Here is a 21,002-nt window from a genome sequence, read left to right as displayed (position 1 = left end):
AAAAAACAAAAATGGAGCAGATGGGAAGAGAAAGAATAAATCAACTCAGAACAGGATTTCAGAGGAGGGAAAATTTCATTCTTTCATTTTTTCTCTTCTTTCCAGTAGAGAAGTTAGATTCTGGAGAAGTGATTATTTAATCCAGACAATCTAGAAAAAACTATTTGGCAAGATGATCTGAGTCTTACAAATAGAGGACAGGGATAATGCACAGGAATTATCTCTATACTGGCTACAGGGGACGACCTAATCGGTGACCTAGTGATCGATGGGAAGCTGGGTGACAGCGACCACGAGCTGATCACCTTCACCATCCGCCGTAAAGCTGGCAAGTCAGTCAGCAACACAGAAGTCCTTGACTTCAGAAAAGCCGACTTTGACAAGCTCAAGAGGCTAGTCGGTCAGGCCCTCAGGGACCATGATCCCAGGGTGATGGGAGTTCAAGAAGAGTGGTTGCTCCTCAAGGAAGCGATCCTCAATGCACAAGCTAAATCTATTCCAAGATGGAGGAAAGGCAGCAAGAAGGCACAGCAGCCCCCCTGGCTCTCCAGAGACCTAGTTGACCTCCTGTGGCTTAAAAGGAAAGCCTACAAAGGAAGGAGGATGGGATTCACCTCCAAGGAGGATTACTCTGCACTGGTCGGGTCCTGCAGGGAACAAACCAGGAAAGCCAAGGCTGCAACTGAACTCCAACTAGCTTCAGGTATCAAGGACAACAAAAAGTCCTTTTTCAGATATGTGGGGAGCCGGAGGAAAAGCAAGGGCAACGTTGGACCCCTGCTAAACCAGATGGGGCAACTGGCAACTGACGCCCAGGAAAAAGCCAACCTATTAAATAGGTACTTTGCGTCAGTCTTTCATCAGTCACATGGGATGCCCATGCCTGCTATGGGACAGGGAAATCTGGGTGAGGGGGATCCCCTACCCTCCATCAATGCTGACCTCATGAAGGAACACCTTGAGAAGCTGGATACCTTCAAGTCAGCTGGCCCTGACAATCTGCACCCCAGGGTACTCAAGGAGCTGGCGAGCGCCATAGCCCAGCCCCTGGCACGGATCTTTGAAAACTCCTGGCGCTCTGGTGTAGTGCCCAAAGACTGGAAGAAGGCCAGTGTGGTGCTGATCTTCAAGAAAGGGAGGATAATGGATCCGGCTAACTACAGGCCCATTAGCCTGACTTCTATCCTGGGAAGATCTTAGAAAAGTTTATTATGGAGGCCATCCTTGAGGGACTGGCCCAGGCTAACATTCTAAGGGACAGCCAGCACAGGTTTGTTGCGGGTAGGTCTTGTTTGACCAATCTCATTTCCTTCTATGACTGGGTGACCTATCACCTGGACGAGGGAGAAGAGATTGATGTCATATATCTTGACTTCAAAAAAGCTTTTGATTTGGTATCCCATGATCACCTCTTGGCCAAACTGGCCAGTTGTGGCCTTGGCTCCACCACGATCCGCTGGCTGGGAAATTGGCTCCGTGGTCGGACCCAGAGGGTTGTGATTGATGGCAGTCACTCATCGTGGTGCCCTGTGACCAGTGGGGTCCCTCAAGGCTCTGTCCTGGGACCCATACTGTTCAACATCTTCATTAACGATGTGGACATTGAAGTCAGGAGTAGACTGGCCAAGTTTGCCGATGACACCAAAATTTGGGGCAAAGCATCCACGCCAGAAGATAGGCGGGTGATCCAGGCTGACCTGGACAAGCTCAGCAAATGGGCAGACAAGAACCTCGTGGTGTTTAACACCGAAAAATGCAAGGTTCTCCACCTTGGGAGGAAAAACCTGCAGCACCCTTATAGGCTCGGCAGTGCTACATTGGTTAGCACTACAGAAGAAAGAGACTTGGGGGTCATCATTGACCACAAGATGAACATGAGCCTGCAATGCGATGCTGCGGCTAGTAAAGCGACCAAAATGCTGGCGTGCATCCATAGATGCTTCTCGAGCAAATCCTGGGACGTCATTCTCCCCTTGTACTCGGCCTTGGTGAGGCCGCAGCTGGAGTACTGCGTCCAGTTTTGGGCTCCACAATTCAAAAAGGATGTGGAGAAGCTTGAGAGAGTCCAGAGAAGAGCCATGCGCATGGTCAGAGGTCAGGAGAACAGACATTATGACGACAGGCTGAGAGACATGGGACTCTTTAGCCTGGAAAAGCGTAGGCTCAGGGGTGATCTGATGGCCACGTATAAGTTTATCGGGGTGACCACCAGGATCTGGGGGAACGTTTGTTCACCAGAGCACCCCAAAGGATGACTAGGTAGAACGGTCATAAACTCCTGCAAGACTGTTTCAGGCTGGACATAAGGAAGAATTTCTTTACTGTCCGAGCCCCCAAGGTCTGGAACAGCCTGCCATCAGAGGTGGTTCAAGCACCTACATTGAACACCTTCAAGAGTAAATTGGATGCTTAACTTGCTGGGATCCTATAACCCCAGCTGACTTCCTGCCCTTTGGGCAGGGGGCTGGACTCGATGATCTCCCGAGGTCCCTTCCAGCCCTAATGTCTATGAAAATCTATGAAATCTATATAAATAACTCTATAAGCATCTGAAATGTCTCTTCATTGTTGTCCTTCAAATCCTCCCTTAAAATTCCTTTACCATATGGTCTACAGAGTAGTTCACAATAGGTAGGCATCCGGTATGCTGAAGCAACTTGCAGTCAGGCTGATCAATATTGTCTTATTATTTCCTTTTGTTCTCATTACCTGCTGTATCCACCTGTTGCCTCTTGTCTCACATTCTTTGGGACAGGGACCTTTTTTGCATGCATAGCACGAAACTCAGCCCCTGCTTCATGTCTGGGGCTGAGTTCTCCTGCAGTATAAATAATAAATAACAAATATGATTATGCCTCATCATAAAAATATCTAATTTGCACTACTCAGATAACTGTTTTTTCTCATGCACTTTGTGTACCATAGTACCAAGGATATGAGCCATGCCTGCAGATAATACTAAACTGTATGTCCCTGTAAAGGGATAAACAGTTCCTTTTACCTGTTCCAGAATCATAGAACCTAGAGATTGAAAATAACCTCTACTGAAAATATCCTGTATCCAATTATAAAGAGTTATCTCCCAGGAGCACAAATGAATTTGCAGATACAACCATTCTGGAGCAGAAAGCAGAAATATGAAACAATACTAAGTTAAAAGCAACAGGCATTAATGTAAGAGTCATGTGTTATCTACTCAAATAAGATTCTCTTCCAGAGGAAGCACTACCTAGTTATTGTCTATATGAACTGGTAAGGGGTCCAAAGTCCTATTTGAACTCTGCAGTCCTCAGAATTCTGCACTAAAAAGAATGGAGTACACAAGGATCTCAACTAAATACAGCCAAAGGAAATTCAATGTGTAAACAAGCCTGAAAGAGTAGGCAAACACTTTACTCAAGAGAGTGGGAGTTTAAACCAAAACATCCTGGAAATGATTTTAAGAAGGTCACAGTCACCTCAAATTGCCTTCCTTATGTCCAGCTGCAGCAAGAAACTGGACACTTACTTTTAGACCCTAGGAAAAAAAAAGAATGGAGAACAGATGTGCAGTTTTTTCAACAGACAAGTAACCTGATGGGCTCTTTCCCCTCCACTCCCTTTTAGTCAGAGTAGTCCAGAAAATCAGAAAGAATGAGACAGAATTCTCTTAAGTGAGTCATAATTTTCAAAAAAGGGAAGAAGGAGGACCCGGGAAACTATAGGCCAATCAGGCTTACCTCGGTCCTGGGGAAGCTTTTTGTGAGAGTTATCCTGGAGCATGTCCACAAGGGGCCAGCAGGGGAAATTACGCTTAGGGGCAACCAACACGGGTTCATTAGAAGCAGATTATGTCAGACCAAACTGGTGGCCTTCTATGACCAGGTCACAAAATCCTTAGACGTAGGTGTAGCAGTGAATAAAGTCTTTCTGGACTTTAGGAAGCCCTTTGACACTCTCTCACCCCATTCTCATTAAAAAACTAGGAGACTGTGGCATCGACACCTATGCAGTCAAATGGGTCACTAGTTGGCTGGAGGGCTGCACCCAGAGCGTGGTGGTGGACCTATTCAGCCTGGAGGGATGCGGGCAGTGGGGTTCCACAGGGCTCAGTCCTCAGGCCTGCACTGTTCAACATCTTCATCAGTGACTTGGATGAGGGGGTAAAAAGCACCCTGTTCAAATTCACGGAGGACACTAAGCTGCAGGGAGAAATGGGCATGCTAGAACGGAGGAATAGGCTGCAATTGGACGTAGACAGGTTACAGGGGTGGGCGGATGAGAGCAAGATGGGTTTCAACATTGACAAGTACAAGGTACTACACCTGGGGAGGAAGAAGCAGCACCATACCTACAGGCTGGGGAACTCCCTTCTTGTCAGTGCAGAGGCAGAAAAGGATCTTGGAGTCATTATTGATGCCAAAATGAACATGGGCCAACAGTGTGGGGACATGGCCAGGAAGGCCAACCGTACTTTGTCATGCATCCACAGATGCATCTCAAGCAGGTCCAAGGAGGTGATCCTCCCCCTTTATGCGACACTGGTCAGGCCACAGTTGGAGTATTGCATCCAGTTCTGGGCGCCGCACTTCAGGAGGGATGTGGACAACATGGAGAGGGTCCAGAGGAGGGCCACCCACATGATCAGGAGTCAGCAGGGCAGGCCTTACGAGGACCTGAACCTGTTCAGCCTCTACAAAAGAAAGCTATGGGGGGATCTAGTGGCCGTTTACAAACTAGTCGGGGGGACCAGCAGGCATTGGGAGAGTCCCTGTTCCCCCGAGCACTACCAGGAGTGACAAGAAATAATGGTCACAAGCTGGCAGAGGGTAGATTCAGATTAGACATCAGGAGGTGCTACTTCATGGTCAGGGCAGCTAGGATCTGGAACAAACTTTGAAGAGAAGTGGTGCTGGCTCCTACCTTGGGAGTCTTTAAGAGGAGGCTAGATGAACACCTTGCTGGGGTCATTTGACCCCAGTACTCTTTCCTGCCACGGCAGGGAGTTGGACTTAATGATCTGCTCAGGTCCCTTCTGACCCTACCAACTATGAAACTGTGAACTATGAAACTATGAATAATAGCCACGCAAAGAATGGTTCTCTTCCCTGGTGAGGAACATGATGCTGCTCATCTCTTTCATAGAATACTTAGGCAATGCGTAGAGGGGATGTGGACGGGCATGTGCCTCCCCTGAGACTGGCCGCCACTGGAGCCACTGTTGGTTTCTGTGGGCAGTCACTGTTCACCATCCTCCCACCCCACAACATCACCAGCGGTGGCTGTGGGCAGTCCCCACTCGCCACTTAGTGCCGCCATCACAGGAGGCACCAGTCATTCACAAAAGAATATCTGATACTAACACTTCAACAAAGCTACCTGTGTAAGAGTGAGGGACAGAGGTCATATCCCAGAAGCTCTTCATTTCTGAATGGATGGATTCATCTGTTATCAGAAGGTAAAAAAACACAGAACAAAGCATTTTTATTATCTTATACATAACATTGTTTGGCTGCACCCTCAACAAGACACTGTATAGGTTTATATTGGGAAGGTTTTTTTCAGAACCCAGAAAGTTAGAACATATATTATTTTAATGAAAGCATAGATTGTAGAGGCTACAAAAAAATCCACAGGAAGATCCTAAATCCTCCAACACTTTGGATTTTTCAACAGCCTGGATTTGGATTTACCCTAATAATGTGTATACTTAGCACTTAGAATCACATGTTTAAGGTCCATAGAAAATACAATTTACCAGCTGTGCAAGTATTTTTCTAATGACTCAGACTCTGCTTTTTTCTTAATGTATAAAAAATGTGATGCTTTTAAACTGAGTAGCATAAATTATTTTGTTGCCTCTCTGTAGTTATATAATATAGCCTTTTTTCTTGGCTATGGTTTAATTCTGTGATATAAAGATTTCCATGTATCCCCTGTACCTCCTGGAGTTTGATTATTTTCAACCCTTGGTGGACTGGCTTTTAAGTGTTTTCCTATCATTTAGTTCCTAATCACTTAAGACAAAAATTCTACCCATTTACTGTTTGTGAAATGGAGTGGCACCAGTTCTGCTGTGTCTGGAAGTCATTGTGCCTAGTGTAGGGGAACAATATGGATGGTGACAGAAGTAATATCTGTTGTACAATCAACCCCCTGAAAGCACTCTACAGCCATGCCCTGACAGAAGTGCACGGCTGCGGAGTGTTTTAAAAGTGCCCAATTGTGCAACAAATTTACTCTCATTTAATGAGGGTTCAGATGAAGGCCCTCCAAAGTGGAGCACCTTCATTAACTTCTGTTTGTCCCTGCCTGCAAGCAGGGCTGGACTGCATCAGCCCAGCCATGTCCCCAGTGCTGTCTTCAGGATGGGAAGGGGGAGAAGGCAAGACAAGGAGCTGCAATCTGGGGTTTGTCCAGTTTATGCTTGAGGAGGAGTGCACGGATTGGAGCACCCCATTCTGGGGGGGGCTCTAACCCACCCACCCCCTGCCTCAAGAGCAGGCTGGGCAGACCCCAGACTGGAGCTCCCTCCCTTGCCTTCTTCCCCCTCCCATCCTGAAGACAGCACTGAAACTGGTGGGGAGAGCTAAGGGAGAGAGGCTGAAGACACACAACCTCTCTCTGCTGGATCAGCTCCAATATGGAGCTTGATCCTCCCCAAACAGCAAATGTCCGTTGGGTCAGAGGGTTTGCTGTAACTCACAGTGCTTTCCATGAAGCTCCATGAGTTATAGTGAGTGCCTATGAGAGACACTTCAGTTACAAAGGTCAATTTTAGGCAATAGATCAACAAGTGGAAATATAAATGAATAAATAAAACATGAAAGACAGTATATGTATTTCTCATTACTATTCTAGTTCCACCTCTACTGAGGTAAATGGAGCAATGAGGGCAGGATCAAGCCCTACATAAAACGGTCATGTAGGATTGAGGAACCATTCATATAAAGCATTTGTTATGACTGCAATCAGAAACAAATACCACAGCATTGTCCCCAAAGTTGTGCTTGTTCAACTATGAAAACAAATGGTTAAAGTATAGCAAATAGCTCAGATAATTGTAAAATGTATACTCTCATTTACATCTACTGTTCTTCAGAGAGATAAAATGAAGGTGACACTACAATATTGCAAGACATTAATTTCTGACATGCACTGTAACACTGTTTCCTCCACAAAGCATTTGACCCAGGACTTTTTTTATGTCTTATTGTGCATCATGCTCCTTCCCCTTCCTGTTCAGACCCTTTGTGAGGTTTTGTGAAAGCATGGGTATTCTAGTATTTTAAAAGGCAATTTGACACAGATTTCTTGACTGTGTTGCATAAGATGATGATATAAGAATTTATTGGAATTTCCTAGATAATTTATTGTTTCTACAGTTCTCTCATTTGGGCTAAGTACAGACAGTTAAAATGCGTGGGACAGAATCAATTCAATCTAGGCAGCTTCCTTTAAGCTGCATAGATTGAACCAATAACTAACTGAACTGCCAGTCAGTTTTCAGCTGGGAAAGGCAGGGGGGATTCTCTCCCTCCCCCTTCCTAGTGTAACCCAGGCAGTACTCCAAGAGGTATGCCCTCTCCAATTGAAGGAATCAAAAGAGGTGCACAAGTGCTGTGGGGGGTGTAGGGACCCTCCTCCCCCCATAGAGCAGAGCCAGACCACCAATGGGGACTTAACCATATACCTTTTAATGAGAGAACAGTACTGGGAATATAACCAGTATAAACCAGGGGGTATAGGGGACACTACAATGCCCTGAGGGGGCAGGATTCAACAAAGGTTAGACACTTACAATCAAAGACGTATTCATCCAGTTGACAAAAGACAGGGTTAACTAAAATATAAAACACAAACAGCAGAACAAACAATACTGGTTGGTGAAATATAAAAGGCACAAAATATAAAATGGCATATGACAAGGAATTTAGGGCCTAAGTACGTAAAGCAGGGAGAAAGGAGAAAAACACAATGGCCCCTTTCCACTGCAACAAGAATTTCTCCCTACTTCATTCACCCCAGCTGGGACTTATACTCAGATCTCCCATGTAGTAGGCAGAAACTCTACCACACGGCCACCAGTGCTGGTATGGTAGCAAGCTGCTAGGGGTCTTGACCTTCCAGGAGCCCCAGCCTCATGTTGAGCTGCCAGGCCTCTTATTGGAGGAGCTGGAAGCAGGGCTCGGAACCTCTCAGGTCACTGCTCAGATCCTTGCTGGAGCTGGGGAGCCTCTCCTGCCAGCCGCATGCTGCACTGCTGAGGGTCCAACTGCTGCCTGCAGGTCTCGCTCCTTCAGGCTCTTCTGGGGCAACTGCTCCCACCCCACTGGCCCAGCTCTTGCCAGCTCTTTGAGACTCCTTCCTTGTGGTCCCTTGCTGGTCTCCTCTGAGTCAGTTGCGCTGCCCATTTTATCCACCTCCAGGTGACCCCAGGGGCCAATGGAGGGTGAGTCTCTGGGGCTTGATTGGTGAGAAAAGGGAATCCCAAGTCCTCCAATCATCTTTTACCCTTTCAAAACCCCTGGGCCAGGTCACTGCCAGCCAGCCTGCCACATCAGCTCCTGATTGCTTCAGCCACTGCCACAGGAAGGAGGGAGAAGTCCTCTGAATTGGGTGCTTTCCCATGCAGCCCAGCCTGGGGGTACAGGAGAGCCCCCATCTTGTGGGGCTTCCCACCACCCCAGCCAGGGTCCGCCAGCCTGGGGCAGCTCCAGGGAGCTGAAGGGAATTTTCCCTCTCCCAAACCCCAGAGCTGCTTGCCTTAGCTGCTATAAGTCTCATGGATAGTCCAGGGCAATGTCAGGGAGCAGAGGGAAATTCTTTTGCTCCCCTGCAACTAGTTTTGCCTCAGATTCACAGCACTGAGGCAAAACTGACTGTGGAGGAGCAGGAGAATTCCCTGGCTAAGGGGATGTTGGGGTCTGTTCCCCTGCCTTCCCACCGTCCCTATAGGATGATGGACACAGGCAGGAAGCAGACTAGGGAGCAGAGGGGTGAGGCAGTCCCTACTGCTCTGGAGCAGACAGCACAGCTCAGGGCCGCAAAGCATTCTGGGATACTAAGGGACTATGAATTAACTTGAACCAGGAAGAAGTTCCATAAACTGATTTGACCTAAATCAGTTAAATCTGATACTACATCCAACAAGGTTTATCTTAAACTTGTTTTGGCCATTTTGAAAGTGGTTTATGTGCACTGAACTTCGTTCTGTTACGGTTTAAACCAGTTTCCAATCACTTAAACCGGTTTATGTGTAACTTCTGTCCCTAGCCTTGCTCTTGTTCTCCATTCAAGTTGATTCTGGTGCATTTTAGTGATACACTGATCTATGTATACATTTCTTGCCTACAAAGTAAAGCTGGTAGTTTCAGGTGGAAAATAAAAGTAACAGTTGTGTTATTTAATTTAAAAAGTATTATAGACAAATTATATATATATATATATAACATATACACACACAAAAACATAAATATCAAAACGTTTAGTTTCAAAATTAAGACTATACATTCATTTAGCTCTTTTTATTTATTTCTCAGAGATTACCCATTATTATAATAGCTACATTTGCCATTTATTATTTTCTCAGATACCCAAATATGTAAAAACTGTAAATTTTTTTTCCTTCAAATCAACTTCAGTGCTATTTGCTTTCTTGGAAATCTAGCTTTCAGTCACATCACAGTACATATATAATTAGCAATGAGGCCTTCAGTTATTTCTGTCTCTCATTCAATTGTTTTCCGCAATTTAAGCACAATTATGTGTCCTTTGAACCATTTTTATCTTGTGTGACAGCTCTGAATTTCTTCCAAGACTATAGTACCTTAGATGTGACCTTCTGATGTGGAAATTTATTAAATACTTTCCAAAAATCATTTATCCAACATGTACTTATCCATATTGCTTCTTAATGTAATATCTTCAAGAATATCAAACTTCTCGAGAGCAATCTCACAGCCTGATCCTTTAAACATGGCTTAAGAGGATTTACATTTGTGTAAAGGCTATGGACCATTCATGTAAATATGGAAATAGGTTGTATTATATTGAGATTCAATAGTAAGGGTGGCTTACTATTTATTGTGTTTTATGGAAAATTGTGAGGTGTTTGCAGTTGTTTAATTTTCATACTAAATTAAACCAAGGCTTTCCAAAATTTAGAAAGGAAAAAAGGACAAGAAAAGGTCAAAACAAACCAAGAGCCCATTGGATAAGAGCATGTAGAATGTGGGAAATCTATGTGCAAGTCCCTGTTCCAAATCAGTCAGATTAGGAATTTGGACCTGAGTCTCTCATTATGAAGCTGAGCACTCTACTCATCAAGTCATTGCTAGTCTGGGGGTAAGAAGAGGTACATTTTCAATCTTACTCCTTCTCTTTCATTTTGAAAAAAAAATCCATCCTGGACATAAGAAAGTCTTTGGATGAAGAAATATTTAGTTGAAAGCATTCTAACCAGGTCTGTTCAATAGAATCATATAGCAACAGTATTGACATAGGAAAACTAACCACACTTCTCATTTTTTTATACTGTGTCTCAGGATCTTCTTTCAAAACACCTGGAATATTTGTGTTTTATAACTATAAAATATTTGTTTAAGATTTATTGCTGGAACACAGAGGATTTGCTCTGTGTTTACAAAGAACAAACTGTTCAGTGGAACAAGTGTTCCATTTAACAAATGAGTGAAGAGGAAAGGTGGAAGAGTGTGATATCCTATCAAAATTTTCCTCCTCCAAGTGAAAATTAACCATACTTATTTGACATTTCATTATGAATTCATTCATAATACTAAAGTACTGAACAAAATCCTGTATTATGCATATGCCACTGTTGGGTCAGATGCTGACAAGAGTAACATTATGTCATCCTTCCCTCTGTACTCAGCCTTGGTGAGGCCGCAGCTGGAGTACTGTACCCAGTTCTGGGCTCCACAATTTTAAAAGGATGTGGAGAAGCTTGAGAGAGTCCAGAGGAGAGCCACATGCGTGATCAGAGGGCAGGAAAACAGGCCTTATGATAAGAGGCTGAGAGCCATGGGACTCTTCAGCCTGGAAAAGAGGGGGACCTGGTGGCTGCCTATAAGTATGTAAGTGGTGTACATCAGGATAGGGCGGAACAACTGTTCACTAGAGCGCCCCAGGGGATGACAAGGTCAAACAGTCACAAATTCCTCCATGACCATTTCAGGCTGGACATAAGGAAGAACTTCTTTACTGTCTGAGTCCCCAGGACCTGGAACTGACTGCCACCAGAGGTGGTGCAAGCACCTACTCTGGACTCCTTTAAGAATCAATTGGATGTTTATCTTGCTGGGATCCTGTGACCCCAGCTGACTTCCTGCCCCCGGGGCAGGGGGCTGGACTCAATGATCTTCCGAGGTCCCTTCCAGCCCTAATGTCTATGAAATCTATGAAACATTAGCGTTTTTTGTATGAGTATTTTGTAACTGTAAAACCAGGACACTTTTGTGTGGTCATTTTCTCATTTGAAAATATAGTAGACTTGGGTACAGGAAACTATGGGTCAACACCCATATCTCAAAATAAACAGAGGTAAAAGTAAAGAAGGATTTCTACATATTAAATTATCACTTGCAATTCATTGTAAAAATGACTGTTTCAGGCTTAGTATAATCTCTAACATATAGAAACTGATAGTTTAGTGTAAGTGACTACTAATTTAAATATTTCATGCAGAAAACAAACTTAAATAACTTGTAGTCTTTCAGATAGCTATAAAACTGGTTTGCTTGGTGGGGAAAACTGATTGGAAACTTTCAGTGTGTTTAATTTATTGGGCTGTATTACTCTCTGCAAACACTGACCTTTGATAACAACAGGAGGCAGTTACAATCAATAAAGACAATTTTCCAAAGGAACAAATATGGATTTACTAATACTGCTCATTTTTTAATTTCATTAATTGAAAAATAAGTGAACAGAAACAAAACCCAACATTTCTTTGAGTAAGATTAATCTAAATTTAGTCTGAATGTCTAAAAAAGCCACAGAGTATGTAAAACCAAAATTTTCACTTTTGTGATCACTCAATAATAATTTGACCTAAGATAATTTTCTTGTACATCTTTGCCTGCAAAGCCAAGGCTATAATTTCAGTCTAATTTGTGACAGTTTTCATCCAAGAATTGGCCACAGACATTTTAACGTAAGAATTGACCAACCAACCTTTTCCATTCCCTTCTGACTGAAAAGGAATTCCAAAAAATGATTCTCCAAATAAGGCAGAGATTTTGAGTTTACTCACCCCTACCCACTCAACCACCATGTTATGGTAAATTTTTAAACTTAAACAGTAGCACTTTAGCAGCATTAATTCGTAAATCACAATGGGGCAGATCCACAGTTGCCATAAATTGTAAATGCTAAGGATCTGCTCCTATGTATCTGGTAAGTACTATGTGTAAGGGTTATCCGTATTCTGTAGATGAAAAAAGTAAGATAAATAGCTTGATTTAGACCAAGAGCCTACAACTTACACCAAGACAGGACTCCATTGCATGATACCTTTCATTCAGCTTTGTGTTTACCTCATTAGGTTAATTCACATGATATTAAGCTGTCACATTTGCTTTTTAGCAGTGTGAGATGGTCACAATCAGCTGGCTGAAAGCCAACTTGTGGTAGACCTTGATAGTACTAATATGGCAGTTCATTTATTTTCCAGTATTGTGAATTGATCTATAATGGTTTGGAACTCTGCAATATTTGCTGACATGGTTGACAGCTGGTATATCCATTAATTAATTTCAATTTTAGAAATTTTCAAACAGAATGTTTCTAGTAGGAAACCAATTGCACTAGTGAGATTTAACATTGCTTTCCCCACCCCCTACTAGCCATTTGAATAAACAGAGCTCCAGCAAGGCCATCTGCTATAGTGCCATTAGATTGTATTCACAATCTGTCATTTAGGGAAAAGAAAAAAGAAAAAGAAAAAAAAAACTGGGCGAGTAACTTACACTGGCTTAAGTCAATTTATTCTTCCAACGTTCTTTTCAAAATGAAAAGAGCTAGAGATAGTATATTTTACCTTTTACATTTAAAGTTCCTCAGAATCAACAAAGGGACATCAGTGTTCCTAAGGAAAAAATAATGCTTTGAATACATAACATAAGTTATGTCCAACCAGCACCTATAATAAGTAGTAAATATATCCAAAATACGGAATAAATAAACTTGTTTTAAAGCCATTATTTTCAAGGAACAGAAAAGTCTAATTAGTTCCTGTTGATTTTTGCTCTGAGTGCAAAGGCAAATACCAACCAGAAGAGGGAGCACAAGACAACTGTAAATCCTGTTCCCAGAGTTGTACTGATATAATTGTTTATGCTGTTGACCATTACAGTCACACTGGCAAGATGAACAAAGGAGATGCCTATGAGATCCCCTAATGAAAATGTTTCCAAGTGCGAGTGTATCTGAATCTAGGATTTTGGTGCTGTTCATGAGGCTCGGCTCTTATGTCCTAATGCACATCATAGCAACAGATTTCAAACTCTTTGTATCTCACACTAGGACAGTCTGAGCAGTTTGACTGGTTTCTTACAGCTGAAAGATTGTGGCTCTCAGACTGCTTTCTGAGCCATCCTGGGACAGGAAGCACTCTTTTGGGTAACTAGCTCAAAAACAAGAGTGTGGGATCTCAGGAAATAAACCTGAGATCTCTCCCTAGTATTATATGACATTGTTTTTTGCCTTGTCTTTGGCCTACAAGAATGGGTCTGCCACTTCCAGTTACCTAATCTATGTTTTCTGAAGGCAGTATTAATCGCTGGGGGGAAGGGTGGCAGTGTTGAGAGGGGTGGAAATTGTTAGGCTAGACTCCATTTTTACTCTCTTATCTTTACAGTTCCCCAAGGCATGGCCTGTAGGTTAGACGTACAGGTTGGTTTAGCCTTCTCACATCCTTGGTCCTCCCCACCCCCTTGACTCCACTTCTGCCTGTTTTTTTCATGTTCCTCTTTCTACATGGCCCTCATCCAGGAGTCTTTTCCCCTCCCCTCCCCTCCACCCCCATGACAACGTTTTATAAGTTGTTTTCCTTTCCCTGCTTCTCCCACTGTCCTTTTCTCCAGGCCTTTTTCCACCTTCAGCCACCTTCAGCCACCAGAACAATTGAAATATTTAGGATTGAAACTCCTTTGCTCTTCTTAGGATGGAGCCCATGCTCTTAAAAAAAGCACAAGGTGACTGTGATGGTCAAGGCTGGAGCTGGCAACAGCTGACTCCTGAGTTCTAGGAGGGCTAAGGCTGTGCCATAGCACTGGACTATTTTTTGCCATGTCTCTGCTTCCCTGCAACAGTGGGCAGCTCCTGACAGCTGTGTTGGTGCTATGGTCATGACAACTAAAGGTATGTGATACAATTCTTTGTTTTCACTGTAATTCCATAGATGTAACATAAAATGGTTCAATTAAATGTATCTCATCACTCTTCTCTCAGTTACCTCCAGTTCCATTTTTTCAAGGTTTTTTTCTCTTTTATTGCCTCAGTTTTCTCTCATTGCCTCTTACTTCGTGTCAGTGTTTCCCCACCATCTTTTTTCATCTGTTTCCTACAATTCTTCCCTTCCTCTTTCTTCCCCACACATTCCTGAATCTAATTTTCCCTCTTTTAATTGTTCATCTCATACTTCTCTCTCTATATCCACCCATGTTCTTTTTCATTTTTCCCTTTTCCCTACACTGCCATTTTCATGCTCTTTCCTCAGATTTTTCCTTTCCTATCTTTTCCCTGCTCCTTCACTATTAATCCCTACCTCCTTCAAATTTGTCACCCACAGATTCCACCTGAAAAAGAAATTCTATCCCGCAAAGCTCCCACACACTTTTCTTTTACTGGTCACACTTCTAAGTGCATCTTTCTGTGACCAAACCTAGTCCTCCATTAACAGGGAGGTAATAGTTGCTTCTGAGGGTCACAAGCATTCAGCAAAGTAGATGGTGAGAAAATAAAACCAAGCATAAGCTGTTTGGCGATATTATTTAACCAAAGACGTTCCTGGTTAATGTTTAATGGTCTCATTTTCTTTCCCATATTTTCTTAATTGATAGTTGAAAATAAAATATCAAATTTGTTACACAAAGCAATCTTCAGTGTATACAGTGTCTACAGGATTATCATCCTAGAACTGCAGGTGTAAATTAAGTAATCAGGTATAGATACAAGTATGCATTTTTTATGTTCCATTTATGGAAAGATGTTAATTTCTTGGATAAACTCTTTGAAGTCATTTATACTGAACATAAATTATATGCTACATCCACACAGAAGGCCAACAGGAGCAAGTAATATTTTACTTACAAATTATAACTGGACTAAACTGAGTCCAAGTGACAAAAATACGTGATATTTTTACACAGATTTTAATCTTTTTTTACCTTCTCAAGCCACTGAGTTCTTAATCTAACTAAACAAAGCTAGGTTAAGTCACCTATCTAAAGAACAGTTTGCCTGGAGAAAACAGAAAAAGCAATGGTGTCTGACACTCTTCAAATGCACTTTGTACCTTGTTGTTTTAGTGTCAGTTATTGACAGATTTGGTTGGGGAAACTTCAGGCTATATCAGCAATAACAACAAGTCAATCTTATATAGCACTTCTCACGTCCGAACATATTACAAACTCCATTATCATTAGCCTATTGATAAAATAGGTTGTGTACAGGAGCGAGTGGTAGGGATTGCATGTAGATTTAGTTGGTGTCTTCCAGAAGAAGAGTCCAAACTTGAAGGAAATAAAATTCTACACACAGATGCAAAATGATGTCTTTCAGTGACATTTTAACCAAAGACAACACTTCCTTACAAGCTTCCAAACTTGGTTGCTGCAAAATCCTTTGATCTCCCTTTACCTTTAATTGCAAACAGTGAAATTAGGGTAATTTACCTATCCAGCTTTCGATTAACTTAGGTTTTTTTTTCTCTCTTTTCCAAAGTTCAGTCTTTAAGGCAACATTTCCTCTCTTTGCCTCACAAGTGGTAAATACACATCTACAAATAAATTCTACAATTTCCTCAAACTTGTAGGATACAAAAAAAAAGTATTCATCAGTGTGAGATATAAAAACGTACGCTCACACTTCTGAAAATCTACAGCAGTTCATTTTACACTTGTGCCAAAGGCAAACAAACATTATTGTAACCGGCAGCTGGACGACATTCCAAACAGCCCCCACATTAATTCACTCACCTCAATCAGATTCTACTCCCAACCTGCACAGCTTGCTGCCAGGAAGCCTAGCTATAAATTTTACGTCTAAATACCAGGTAGAAATACCATCTAATGCATTATTGTACATGGCTTGTGTTCAGTATGGGTAGCAAATAATGGATTGCCTACCAGCTATTATTGCTTCTATGATCAGATTTGTAGGAGACAGGAGCTGTTCACATGAAACAGAGTTTTGTAGTGGCAGCTAAAGTCTATTTTGGTTTGTTTAGTCAGCACAAATGGCAAGAACCTAACAATGGTGGTGTGTTTGCTTACAACTAAGATTGTGCTAATTATTTGTCACCTCCTAATAATCATCTAATACAATTATACTAGACTTATGCTAGATTTATTGCATAGAGAATGCTACATACAAATCACTAATGACAGCAACTATACAGCTTCTGTTTAACTCAATGATTCTTCCCTTTTGTTGCCTAGTAAAGGATTCATAGGAGCAAACACTGAATTCTATTCTATTCTAAATAATAAACTTACTTTAGAAAATGATAATATGTTACAGAGGCTTTCTTCAACAGCCCCATCCAGAACCAGGAAGTATGAATGGGTTTGAAAATAAATAAAGCAATTTTTAGAACTTGAACATAGTTTCCGAGTCTCAAAACAGCTTGTTTCTGTTTAGAGCAGCTTCAAAAAATAATTTTCTACACAAACTAGTTCTATCCATGCCTCCTATATCAGTTATTTTGAGATTATTTTGATGGGGTTTTTACTTTAAGGAACCATAAAATATTCACTGTGCCAGATTAGTATTCTGCCTTGACTAACCTTTTATTTTTTAGGGTGTTCCAGATAAAACTGATACAAATACAGAAGCTCTGACACCATACTTTCTTTGGATTCAGCTAAGCCTTTGCTAAAATTCTATATTATACCCTTCAGCTTCAGTGGAAACCGTTGGCTTTTCAAACAATGGAATGATAAGAAACTATTTAAAACATAAAACAAAGAATGTTTGTACAATAACTTTGCTTTGGTCTTAAAATAGTGCATAGAGTCAAATAAGACACCTTGGTTTATTGCTGATTTTTCAGTATGTTTCTTAATGTAACCCTTTCATCTATATTCAACTATTTATGGTTTTTCAGTGCTTCAGTCTGCTCCTGTTCATTACCACTTTTCTTGTTCTTCTGAAGCCACGTGGGGACTTCCTTTTCAGCCTCTTTATTATGTGGAGAGATTGTCGTCACTATAAAATCATGATTATCAAACTTTCTGTCAGAAATCCAGTTCAACCCCAAATTCAGTTTCTCAGACAATTCAGATTATACTAAAATTCTTACTTGTGGACATTAGTCTTAAGAGAGTTTTATTTGAGGTAAACAGAAGAAGGTTATAAAGTTAGAGTACACTCTTTAAAGGAATCTACTAATCTGTTTTTAAAAGATGCTGCTCAAAACATTTCCTGGCTATAAACTCCATATTTGTTTAAATAATCTGCCCACAAGACTTAATGTTTTTCAGTAATTTTAGAATATTTCCTGATTATTTGGCTTTATTTTGTTATGGACTTTTGAACTTCTTGATAGTCCACAAAATGTTTTGTGGACTTCCTAGATGCCATTGAAGATGCCCATGTGTTAAAAGATCTTGCTTTAATAGCCAGTTAGCCAAGACTAGTTCTATACTCCTTTCACATTTGGACATCAATGGACCACAAGAAGATAATGTAACTTAAGATATGTTCACCTAATAGACAGAAATTGGGGGGCAGAATTACTTTCCTGTAGTTGTGATATGAGAAAGGTTTCTTAACTTTCCATTATGAAATCTTATCCTCTTTGGCCTTTTTCCAAGTTGCTAAAAGAGCTTTATATTTTCTGGCTTTCAGGAAAATATTTAGTTTGTTTTTTAATATCTTTGTATATTTGCACCAAACTCTTTTTGGTGATTTACAACCTTAATTCATTTTTAAAGGAATTCTTAATTTCATCTTCTTAAGGAACCTTCTAGCCCTCAGGTTTTCAATTCTGAAAACACAAAATGCATGACAAAAATTCACAAAGCAAAAGGAAATTAAAAAAAAATCTCCTAACCTTTTTTTTCTAAAACGTAGGATTGTTCGGGACCTCATGATTTTTTGAGGCCTGATTTATGATTGTTTTTAATGGTTGGGATTGACACTACTGTACGTTTCAATGCTACTGTGGAAACAAAGGCATCAGAGAAGAGCACTTGACAAAACAAAGCAGAACAATTAACATGTTTATACTCCAAAATTGTTCTTTAAAATTGACAAAATTAAGACCTATATTTTTTTCATTCTTAGTGACTTCCATCTCATATTTGCTCAGTTTACAAATCAAAATGATTTTCCCTTCCAACTGCTGACCTATAAATTCCAGTTGAAAGTTAAAAATAAACAATGTTCTTTCTGCCTTTTATGTCATCACTAGTCATCAAGATTGTGCAATAGAAACTTAGCTGGCAATTTTGTTGATGATGTGTAAGACAGAATAGTAGACAGCTCATCCTCCCAAAGCTCAATGGTTCTGCGGCACTAACAGTAATAAAATTAGGTTTCTGGGCAGTAAAGTAAGCAGCCACAATTCTAGGATATAGAGGGAGCATATCTGTTGAGTAAAGAATGTGTTTTAACATAGTAACTTTGCTACCCATAATTCTGCTTTAAGCCCTCAGCACTCAACACTCAGAAAATTCTGCATTCCACCCCTAAACAGCTGGCCCGGTCTGTTCTGAGAGGTTGGTAGGAATCCTGGAGGCAACAGAGCTGGTATCATTACGTAGTTAGTTGGCACTATAGTAATTCCGAGTTCCCTACCACTTTACTCCCAGCATAAATGAGATTGTTTTTCTCTGCTGAAAGGAGAAGAGATAAAAGATCTTTGGCTGTGAGGTCTTGAAATATAATTAAAAATAAAGACAAAGTATTTTCTATTCAATCACAGTATGCACAATAAAATAAAGCAGGCTTTACTTCCTCTGGGCAGCTGAATGTGAGCTGCAACAGTCTAGTTCCATGAAGGGAATTAAACGTGTTCAGATATGTTTTCTTCTTCTTTAGTATGGCAGTTAGGTACCTAAGACTCTTTGTAGATTTCTTGCTCCTCCAGAGCAAGTGGAAGCAAGAAATGAGATGGGACTCTGAAGTTATGGACGTACAAACAATTCATTGTGTAGTAAAAAGGAGGATGCTTACCACAGGCTGGTTGTTCCACAACAGCTACCTATTAGGGGCATGTAAAATGAACCATATTTGATTCAGATTTGAATTCGGCCCAAATCGGGGACAGTAATTTGATTTGTTGATTCGGATCACTGTCCTGATTCAATTCGGCTGAATCCAAATCTGAAGATTTGATGCTGATTCAGAGAATCAGTAATGCAGCCATAGACACAGCTTTAAATGTTTTTTCTACATACCTCAAGGTATGAGGCATGGCTTTTGAATGCTGTGATGCTGGGGTGGAAGGAATGTCCCACAGGAGTGCGAGGGGGCCCACCGTGTTTTTGGTGGTAAACTCAGAAATGGACCAGAAGTACTTCCAGTCCACTTGCGGGCTGCTGCTGAGTATGCCGGGGGCCCTCCTGTGCCCCACCAGCTCAGGAATCAGCCACGGGGGGATGCCGGGTGCCCTCCCAGATCTAGAAACCAGTCGTGGAGCCAGGGAACGCAGGGGGTCCCCCCGCACACTCCCTGGTGGACCTGGAAGTGGATTGGAAGTGCTTCTGGTCCACTTCCAGGTCTGCTACTGAGTGCACTTGGGACCTCCCTGCGCTCCTGTGGGACACTCCATCCATCCCACCATCTCAGCATTCATGAGCCACCTGGTACCTTGAGGTATGTAGAAAAAACATTTAAAGATGTGTTTATGTCCAAATCATCAAATCTTTCTGAATCTCTCCAAATCGATTCAGAGGGTTCTGGTTCAATTTGGAGAGATTAAAGGGTTTCCTGATTCAATTTGGATTCAGAAATTAGTCCACCGAATTGGGCTGAATCTCCACCAAATTGAATAAGAAACTGAAACTTTGCACAGCCCTACTGCCTATATGCAGTGGAAATTAGCCCATGGTAAATTACCCCTCTTTTACTTAGAGAGAAGCCACAGAAATTTAACTTCCATAAAAGTGTACACATTGGTTAGAGTGACCAAAGTTTCTGATCTAAAAAAGGGACACTCCACTGTCCACTGGGTTTCTGGGATCCTCAGCTGTCTCAAAGATCCAGTCTCAGCTAAGTGAACTGAAGAATGGGATCGGGGGTGGGAGGAATAACAGTAATTTTTCCCAGGACAGCCCTGTTTTAAACATCTTTCCCTGGCATCCCACTGAAAATGGGACAAAAGTGTTAAGTTGACCAAATTGACAGGATACCCTGGACAAGTGTTTAAAAGGGACTGTTCCATTGAAAACCAGATGGTCACCCTTGTTTGATTGTGCCAAGGAGCTGCAAATGTACAGTAAAGCAACACCATTTTCTTGCCATTTCATATGGGAACTGTCCCCGGCCCCTGTTCCAAAAGGAAGACACTGACACTGGGGCAACCAACTTACCCAGCTGCAGAGCCAGTCAGCTCACCCCACATAGTGTTAATGAGGACTCTGCCAGTGAAAGGAGGTAAGTTTCCCAGCATACGCTGAAGCACGCTTTAGGAGCTGGCACTGATTGGCCCAGAAACCTGGAAGGCAGAAAGAAAAACCTGCCAGTTCACTTTCCCCAGAAAGGGGGAGCATACAGGCAGTTGCAGCCTGTAGCATAGTTGGTGCAGAGGCATGGAGCAAAGCCAGGAGCACAGG

The 21,002-nt window shown here is 41.8% G+C and overlaps 1 long non-coding RNA gene across 2 annotated transcripts in view; it reads right to left on the bottom strand.

The window, feature by feature from the left end:
* The window catches only part of LOC149869498 (uncharacterized), a 103,782-nt gene that overhangs the window by 4,432 nt on the left and 78,348 nt on the right, over positions 1 to 21,002 (bottom strand). For both annotated transcript variants that reach the window (XR_016441483.1, XR_016441484.1), the window contains 4 exons: positions 20,760 to 20,884; positions 7,781 to 7,822; positions 5,359 to 5,424; positions 2,710 to 2,818 (listed from right to left, as the gene is read on the bottom strand). This is a non-coding gene — a long non-coding RNA (uncharacterized LOC149869498). The remainder of the gene's footprint in view (positions 1 to 2,709; positions 2,819 to 5,358; positions 5,425 to 7,780; positions 7,823 to 20,759; positions 20,885 to 21,002) is intronic.

This window comes from Crocodylus siamensis, chromosome 3, assembly GCF_052110815.1.
Source record: "Crocodylus siamensis isolate JL-2025a chromosome 3, ASM5211081v1, whole genome shotgun sequence".
Taxonomy (NCBI): Eukaryota; Metazoa; Chordata; order Crocodylia; family Crocodylidae; genus Crocodylus; species Crocodylus siamensis.
The sequence above is the reverse complement of the archived record's forward strand: the minus strand, read 5'-3'. Positions and strand labels throughout refer to the sequence as shown.